General features: G+C 53.4%; 1 protein-coding gene across 10 annotated transcripts in view; it reads left to right on the top strand.

The window, feature by feature from the left end:
- Window positions 1–228: 228 nt before the first annotated feature.
- ACLY (ATP citrate lyase) overlaps window positions 229–8,255 on the top strand; it is a 48,419-nt gene continuing 40,392 nt past the window's right edge. For 2 of the 10 annotated variants that reach the window (XM_042967646.1, XM_042967638.1), the window contains exons 1-3: window positions 229–364; window positions 1,766–1,835; window positions 2,978–3,121. The gene's annotated coding sequence lies outside the window, so the exon portion shown is untranslated. Of the gene's footprint in view, window positions 365–460; window positions 480–1,443; window positions 1,506–1,765; window positions 1,836–2,965; window positions 3,122–3,790; window positions 3,918–8,255 lie in introns of those variants that run through there. The other 8 variants (XM_042967648.1, XM_042967647.1, XM_042967639.1 and 5 more) reach the window with 7 other exon arrangements.

The following is an 8,255-nucleotide window of genomic DNA, read 5'->3' as shown; positions in this document are numbered from 1 at the left end:
TTTCTTTCTTTCTTTCTTTCTTTCTTTCTTTCTTTCTTTCTTTCTTTCTTTCTTTCTTTCTTTTTTCAGGCAGGGAGGGCCAGAGAAAGAGGGACAGAGGATCCTAGGACCTGAAGCAGGCTCTGTGCTGACAGCAGGGAGACTGATGCAGGGCTGGAACTCACAATCCGATCTGTGAGATCACAACCGGAGTTGAAGTCAGACACTTAACTGACTGAGGCACCCAGGCGTCCCCATACCATGACTCCTGCTTCTGCCTGCCCTTGAGAGAATTTCCAAACACAGAGCGTGGCAAAGAGAGACAAGAAACAAAAATAATGAGTTCATTTAGAGAGAAGGTTAAAGACGTCAAGTGAAAGTCAAGGTTAAGTAATGTGGGGGGGGGGGGAGGGGCTGTGTAGGTTCTGTTTTAGGATAAGAAGTGATAAAGTGGAGGAGTGCCTCCTGAAAGAGGAGGCAATTAAAGAGGAACACACCTGGTGAGCACGAGGCAGTGACAGTTTTTAAGACAGGGTGAGGGCAGAGTTGGGGGGGTGACTCTGGAAAGACGCTGGACAGGAGCTGGTTGGGCTGGCTGGAGAATGTTTCCTGAGCACAGAAGCTGGCTCTGGCTCTGGCCATACCTCCTTGGGGAGCTTACCCCAGGATACATGGGCTCTTGGCCCTTGGCTCCAATTAGAGACTGCTCAGTGCTGGGCAAACAGTGAATGCTGCAGGAGTGAGAACTTCCCTGGTTCCTCACAGGGTGGGTCATGATGGGCCTCTGCTGTAAGCCCTTGTCTCTGGTTGTCGCAAGGGGACAGGTGGGTTTAGAAGTGCACACTCAGGTAGACCCCATCTTGGCTCCCTCTTCCCCTGACTTCTACAATTTCCTTCCTTCCTTCACATGTTCTTTCCAGCATTTATTCAGTCATGTATACAGTGAGTGCCTAACGTGTGCCTAGCACCATGCTAGGCCCTGGGGATGCCAAAAGGAACAAGGCATGGTCCTGGGTCTTGAGGAGCTTCTAGCCAAGTTGGGGAGACTCACTGGATATGATTTCCTTTTCTTCCTTCTCACCTGCAGCAGGTGGTAGTGGACAGGGCAAGGGACCTGGCAGCAGAGGGCCAGTTGCCCATCTGCAAAATGATGACGCTTAGCTCAAGCGGTTGTTGTGAGGAGTATGCATTAGCACCCATGACTTTGACATAGTAGGTGCTCAATGAATATTAGCTAAAGTGGATTAAAATCCAGGAGGGAGCCACTGGATAGTCTAAGGCCACTGAAACTGTTGTGGTGTGCCTGAAATCCAGGCACGGAGATGGTGTCCATATCCTATCTCGGGGGGCATGGACTTGTCTTCCAGCTCGATCTAGAAGAGGAGAGAGGTGATTCAAATGGCAAAAACAGAGGCACCTGGGTGGCTTAGTCGGTTAAGTGTCTGACTCTTGATTTCGCCTCAGGTCATGATCTCACCGTTTGTGAATTGACCAATTCAGAGCAGAAGAGCCTCTGTGGGAACATGGTGGAGTAATGAGAGAGTATTTCCTGGGGAGGTTGAAGGCTGTGGGGAAGGACCTAGCACTGAACCACTCAGAGAACTGAAAAATCCCGGTGCTTGGCTGGCTCACGGACCCTCGGGCCAGCACCTCTCCTCCCCTCACTCCCTGGACAGTTCCTTTCTTGTTGCCCCCACCTGGGGCTAGTCACATTTGGGCCCAGCAATAACTATATGGGGGACTTAATCACTCAGCAAATATTTATTGATTGTTTATTATGTACCAGGCCCTATTCAATGTGCTGGAGACACAGCAGTGAACAAAGCAAAGAGCCTCATCTTCGTGCACATATGCAGGTATACGTGAAGGATAAATTGTTCGTAATGAAATTGCTGGGGCAAAAGAATGTGCATTTAAAATTTTTATCGATATTGCCAAATTGATGAACATTTCTTACAGTTTATGTTCTACCTGGATGACTGTTTCTGGATGAGTTGTATTTTTCTAGCCAGAGGGATAATCAGGGCACCTGACTACAATCTTCCTGCTAGCCCCTGAAGACCTGGAATTTCTGTCCCCCAAGGCTAGGAGATGTTTTCTTTCTTTCTTTCTTTCCTTTTTTAAAAAATGTTTTAAATGTTTATTTATTTTTGAGAGAGAGACAGAGACAGAGTGTGAGCGGGAGAAGGGCAGAGAGAGAGAGAGAGAGAGAGAGGGAGACACAGAATCTGAAGCAGGCTCCAGGCTCTGAGCTGTCAGCACAGAGCCCATTGTGGGGCTTGAACCCCTGAACCACGGGATCATGACCTGAGCAGAAGTTGGATGCTTAACCGACTAAGCCACCCAGGGGCCCCTCATAAGAGATGTTTTCTTTACCTACTGAGAGGTGACACTTCCCTGAGATTTGTGATCTTTGGGGAGATTCTTGATAGGGTTGGAGCTCAATCCATAGATTGATTGTTGGTCAGTCTCCAGGACCAACAGGAGAGAGGATGTGAGGAGTTGTTCTTTGAAAAGGACCATTGAGAAGGAAGCAACCAGAAAGTGACATCATCAGGGATAACTTAGTTCAGGCATGGGCAGTGAGTGACTTTAGCTGACCCACTCCTGGCTACAGCTGAATTGGAGGAAAGAGGGCTTCCAAAAGTTTTTGTCCACAAGAATGTCGCAACACTGTTGCAGTGTGTCAGTGGGACCCAGAGTGCTTGGCAGTGGCTCAGGCATGGTGATTCTCTGCATACTGGGCTGACCCCTTCACCTGAGTTGATCAGTGCTCCATTGATACTCCTTCCTGGAGCTAGTTAGGCAGCTGTTAGGGTCCTGGAGCGGCTCCTGAGACCTTCAGGACTGGGGTGAAAGCTCCAGAATGTCAGAGCAGTAAATATATGTCCTGGTTTTCAGGACTGCTTGATTTCAAATATTCTGCTCCACCTAATTCACCAGCACCTGTCAGACCGGGTGTCCCAGTTTTTGGTTTGGAAAATAGCCTGTCTCACAGGTAATGGAGAAGGAGGAGGCAACAGTTCATTCATTCCAGTGTGGAAGCTTCCGATGGTGGGTAAGGGAAAGGAGACCTGCAGAGATGACCCCAGCCTTGTGCTAGAACCTCTCCGTTGAATTCTCAGCTCCGCCTGGAGGTGAGGTGAGTGGGACGCAAAGCGATGTGACTGGCACCCACCTAGCCCCACCCGCTCACCTCATCCCCTGCCCTATCCCACATTGGCAGGTTTACCTGATCTCTCAGTCTAGCCCCACCGGCTCAATAGAGAGAGCCCACGTTCAAATGCAAAAGCAGTCTGCCATCGCTACGTAAAAAGCGGGTTTAAGCAACTGTGTTCAGTGTCACCAATTTTAGGAGGCCGGGATGCGGAGGTTAGTTTCTCCCAGGGGAAGAGAAGGAGACTCCAGGTCTCTAAAACTGTGCAACAGCCTGTTCTGCCAACCCTCCCCCTCACCCCCCACCACCGCTTCCTTCGGAGTGGCGGTCGGCCCAGCCCCTAAGTGATCAGGCCACGGCCCCCCGCCCCGTCCGTTCTCCTCCCGGCATAGCCCGGCCCATCTCCCCACCCGAGGCCCCGCCTCCGGCCCCGCCCCCGGCCCCGCCCCGGCCCTACCGGATCCGGAGAGGCGGCGCCCACCAGCCCTCCGGACGGACACGCCAGCTGGACTTCAAGTCCCAGCAGCCCCTGAGTCCCGCCTCCGGGGGCAGAGCTATCCCGGGCAGCAAATTCGGAGGAGCCTTGGCGCTCAGGCTAGGGAACGCGTGTGACCAATCGCGGGGCCGCTTGCGCCGTGTGCCGATGGGGGCGGGGAGAAGCCCGCAGGGGCCCGGACAAAAGCCGGCTCCCCGGCGACTGCTGGAGGCTGGAGCGCTCCGGGCACTGGGCGGCGAGGCGGGGCCTGCGGAGGGAGCGCTGCGCACGGGCTTTCGCAGAAAGGTGAGTGGCGGGCAGCTGCTTTCGCGCGGGGTACTCCACCTGCCCGAGGAGCTTCCCGCCTCCCTCCCCCAACCCGGAACCGCTTTCCCCGGCGCCGTTTTGGTGCTCACGCGTCCTCCCTGCTTCTGCTTGGAAGTTTTTTTTTTTTTTTTTTTTGGGGTGGGGGGGGACTTCGCTTTAGGTTAGCCTTCGCTCGGAACCCCGACTGGTGGCAGCGTGTCGACCACCCCACCCCCACTCTCCCACATTCCAGTTTCAGGGAGTTTGCATAGGGTGTGCCGCCGCCCTGGCTTCTTTTCCCTCCGCTAAATTGCATTTGCACCAACCAGGCCCCTCTCACCCCCACCGGGGCCAGTCCTCGAGCCTCTTCGGGCTTTAGCGGGCCTCCCTCTTGTCCCCATCGGGGTCACCGGTGGCCACTCGCCCCACTCCTATCCGGGCTCGGGCGCTTCCTCTCTTTTTTTTGTGAAGAAGCGACTGAGTCCCGCGCCGAAAGTGGAGGGAGCGAGCCCGGCGCGTAGCCTTGGCGGGCCACGCGGCGCCGGGCTGTCCCAGGGTGCCCGACGCCTGGCCTCGCCCGCAAGGACCGGGCCGTGGAGCACCGGCGCGGGAAGGACCCTCCTCGCTCAGGAGGTGCCGTCGGGCCCAGCCTCTAAGCGACAGATGGCCGGGGTGCCCGTCTCCCTCCCACCCCTGGCGCTGACGCCTGTGCCGAGCCTGGCCAAGGCAAGGTCCCGGAGAGGGCTGAGGATGCTGCCGCCGCCCTCCTGTAGGGCCTGGCAGAGGGCCAGACCCAGCGCCTGCTGCCCTCTCCAACCTTGGCAGATACTGTGCAGTAGCGAGGAGTTCTGCCATTGGGTGGTCCCCAGGGTCGGCCTGGCAGGAGGATTTTGGAGAGGGGAGGAGCAGTGCATGGCACCAGTTTGGCCAACCAGCCCACGCCTTCCACCCACTAACTTTGCTCTGAGGTCTTTCAGCCAGCTCAGATCTTGGATTTCTGAAATACTGCTTGAGGAAAACCTGGTAGACCCCAGCTACCCAGGGCGGGGGTGGTAATTTTTATCTCTTAGAGAACTTCAGAAGCTTGGGCCAGATGACAGGAAGAGCCCTTGGAAACCAGGCAGCTGGTGTCTCCATCCCATTCTGACATGCTTGCTGCACTAGGGGGACCCTCACAGAATTCTGCCTCTTCCCTTTATTCCAGGAATTGCTTGTCCTCTTAAAAACAACCCTCCCCTCCAAAAAAAAAACAAAAACAAAAACAAAAAAACACAAAAACCAGTCCTATGGATACTGACCTATAAAGGAGTGCTCTTTGTCTTTCCCGGGGGAGACCCTAAGTAGCATCTCCAGTGGTTCCTCTGCACTGGCTATGTCCCAGGGATACATTCCTGGGAAACAGTCTGCTTTCATTCAGCCTTCCCTGTAGGCTGCTTCAGTTCTCAGTGGCTGCTGTGGATGAACTCAATCCTGGGTCACTCACCCTGTCTGCAGAAAAGACCCCATTCAGCTCATAAAGTCCTTCCCTTGAGGGGAGAGAGAGGATATGTGTGATGTGTGTGTGTGTGTGTGTGTGTGTTCAGGTTCCTCGGCATGATATCCCCCAAATGGTTTACATTTTACTTGTTATTAGGTGACAGTTCCTAGGGCCCCAGAGCGGACCCCTGGGGTCTTAGCTTTGTCCTAAAATCACCTATCACCAGTTCGAGAGCATATTCAGTTCCTGAGGAGGCAGCCTAGGACTCTGGGGGAGTGGATCCCCAGATCCAGATTGGTATACACTTTCAGCCGCGCTGTCACTACAGTAGATGCTCTTAACTGGTGGTCTGTGGTCATAATCATAAGCATCTTGAAATGAGGCGCACATTTTTCGGGGCTTTTCTTCATGCGCTCAGGAATCTGAGACCTCAAGTAGGTTAAGAGCCACTGTCCTAGAGAGACTTCCAAGACCCTTCTGAATGATTAATTTTGCGAATTTTCTCCACCGAGACCCCTCCCTGGGTTTGTGAGCCTTCTTTCCTGCATTTGGTGAACATGCAGAGGCCAGATTCTTTCCCCATTTTATTCCATCATATAAATCCTGTCTTGGCCTTGAAAGGGCCTGCCCAGCCATCTACGCCAAAGTGCTCTGGTGGCATATCTTATTTTGGTAAGCTGGCGAATCTGTTCTATCCTGTATCATCCCCTCGTTGTGTCCACCCCCTGCCCCTCTCCAACCATCCTGTGGAAATGAACTCTTGTCTTGCCTGGGACTCAAGAAAGTTGTGATTTTCCAGCTGCAGAACAGGCCTTTTCTTACCCCTTTCCTTTGTCTGCTTTGGGAGGTGCCAGTTTTGAGGGGGTTGTTGTTCTGGTAGTGTCAGACTGTTCTCTGCTTGGGGAGGCTTAGCAAACTCCTGGAGTTTGTGATCACAGGTGCTTGATGTTTCTGAACCACGGAGCATGGCCAGCAGCTGCCGCCTCCTTTCCCTGCTTCATCTGCCCTAGGTTGCGCTCTGTTTGGGAAGGGGGTGGGGGCAGGTGTACCCATCTGATTTCAGGACCAGTTTTTCTGGTCTGAAGTCAAGAAGGTTGGGAAATAGAGCTGGAGTGGGTGGGGGGTGGGTGGAGGGCTGCAGGACCCAGGGGCTGGCTGAAGCATCACCTTTGGAAACTCTTGCTGAGGAGGAGCCGGAAGTCATCCCAGGGGAAGGCCAGAAAAGGGAACATCTCTTTTGAGCCCCTTCCCAGCTACCCCACTTTGGGCCAGACACCAGACTGAAAGCACCCATTGTGCTGAGTTGGAGACTAGCTGGGAGGCCGAGGGGGCCAGCCAAGCCGGTTGGGAGGGAGGTGGAGAGTAGCCTCTGAAACTTTGGCCTTCCCTGAGCTGGAGATGGAGACCCACCTTCCTGTGTGTATAAACCAGCTAGTCCCCCGGGTCCGCCTTCTTTTATTTGAACTTGACTTTTCTTCTCAGCAAATTCAGCAACTTCAGTTCTGGATCTCTGTGGAAGAGATTGGAGTGACTTTTCCTGATGAGGCCAAGTTCTTAGTCTGAATGACTTGGTTTCCTTTCCCCCCCCCTTCCCCTGATCCTCTCCCCAACTTGCTACCATGGGAGAATGGGTGTGTCAGGACAACGCGGTGGGGACGGAAAATGAAGAAATTGTCATCACAGACCCTTCTGTGAGGTGAAGGGGGGGACATGGCCTGGTCCTGGGAGAAATGGTCTTTTCTCTCGGGCTGACGAGTGTGGGGTTTTCTGGGGAGCAGGAATAAGAGTATTTGGGTTCAAGTCCTGGGTCCCCTGCTCATTTGTTTGGCTTTTTGGGCAAGGTATGGTAGCTCCTCTGAGCTGCTATTCCTCATCTAAGAAATAGGATTATGAATCTCCGTGTACCTCACAGGGTTCGTATGAGATGACTTCTATATCCATGTGACCTGGGATGACTGCTGCCTCCTCCCTCAGCTTCGGCTCAGCTAGAAGTGACCAGTACAGGGTGGTCCCCAGAGAGGCCTCTGTTTTGCTCTAAATTAGCAAGCTGAGTGACTCAGTGGGGCGGGTGGGATGTACTGAAGGTCACAGTTTCCCTGCCCAGTGCCTGCTCTGAACTCGGGGGTGGGAGTCTAGTGTCCTGGGAGAAATGGACTCTGAGGTGACTCTCTGCTCCTTGAGGGTTTGATCCTGCCTGGGGTTAAGTAAACTCACCTGCCTGGCCTACAGCCTGATGGTGAGTGTAAGTGCGTGAAATGGGTGAGTCTGGATGTGGGGGAGACGAAACCTGTAGGGGGAGGGGAGTAAGGGCAGGATTGCATAATTCTGGCTGTGCGCCCCGTAGGTCACAGAACCAAAGGGTGTGTTTCAGTGTCTGTGTGGGACCTCGGGTGGGACCAGCACATGGGTTTGGGTCATATCACTGGTATTCCTGTCTCCCCAGCCAGCTGCCTTTTGCTCCAAGATGAATGTGAGCTGGTTTGTCGAGAGGAAGTAGAGACAAGGTTGAGGCCAAGAGACCTGGGGAACATGCCACCTTTGTTTATCTCCACCTTCTCTCTCTCTTCACTTCCTGATCCTCCTTCCCTGATGTCAAAAGTGCTCATTGAGTGGGAATGCAAACTGGTGCAGCCGCTCTGGAAAACAGTGTGGAGGTTCCTCAAAAAATTAAAAATAGATCTACCCTATGACCCAGCAATAGCACTGCTAGGAATGTACCCAAGGGATACAGGAGTGCTGATGCACAGGGGCACTTGTACCCCAATGTTTATAGCAGCACTTTCAACAATAGCCAAATTATGGAAAGAGCCTAAATGTCCATCAACTGATGAGTGGATAAAGAAGATGTGGTTTATATACAC

Source organism: Panthera tigris, chromosome E1, assembly GCF_018350195.1.
Source record: "Panthera tigris isolate Pti1 chromosome E1, P.tigris_Pti1_mat1.1, whole genome shotgun sequence".
Taxonomy (NCBI): domain Eukaryota; kingdom Metazoa; phylum Chordata; class Mammalia; order Carnivora; family Felidae; genus Panthera; species Panthera tigris.
Note: the sequence above shows the minus strand (reverse complement) of the source record. Positions and strands in the feature narration are given on the sequence as shown.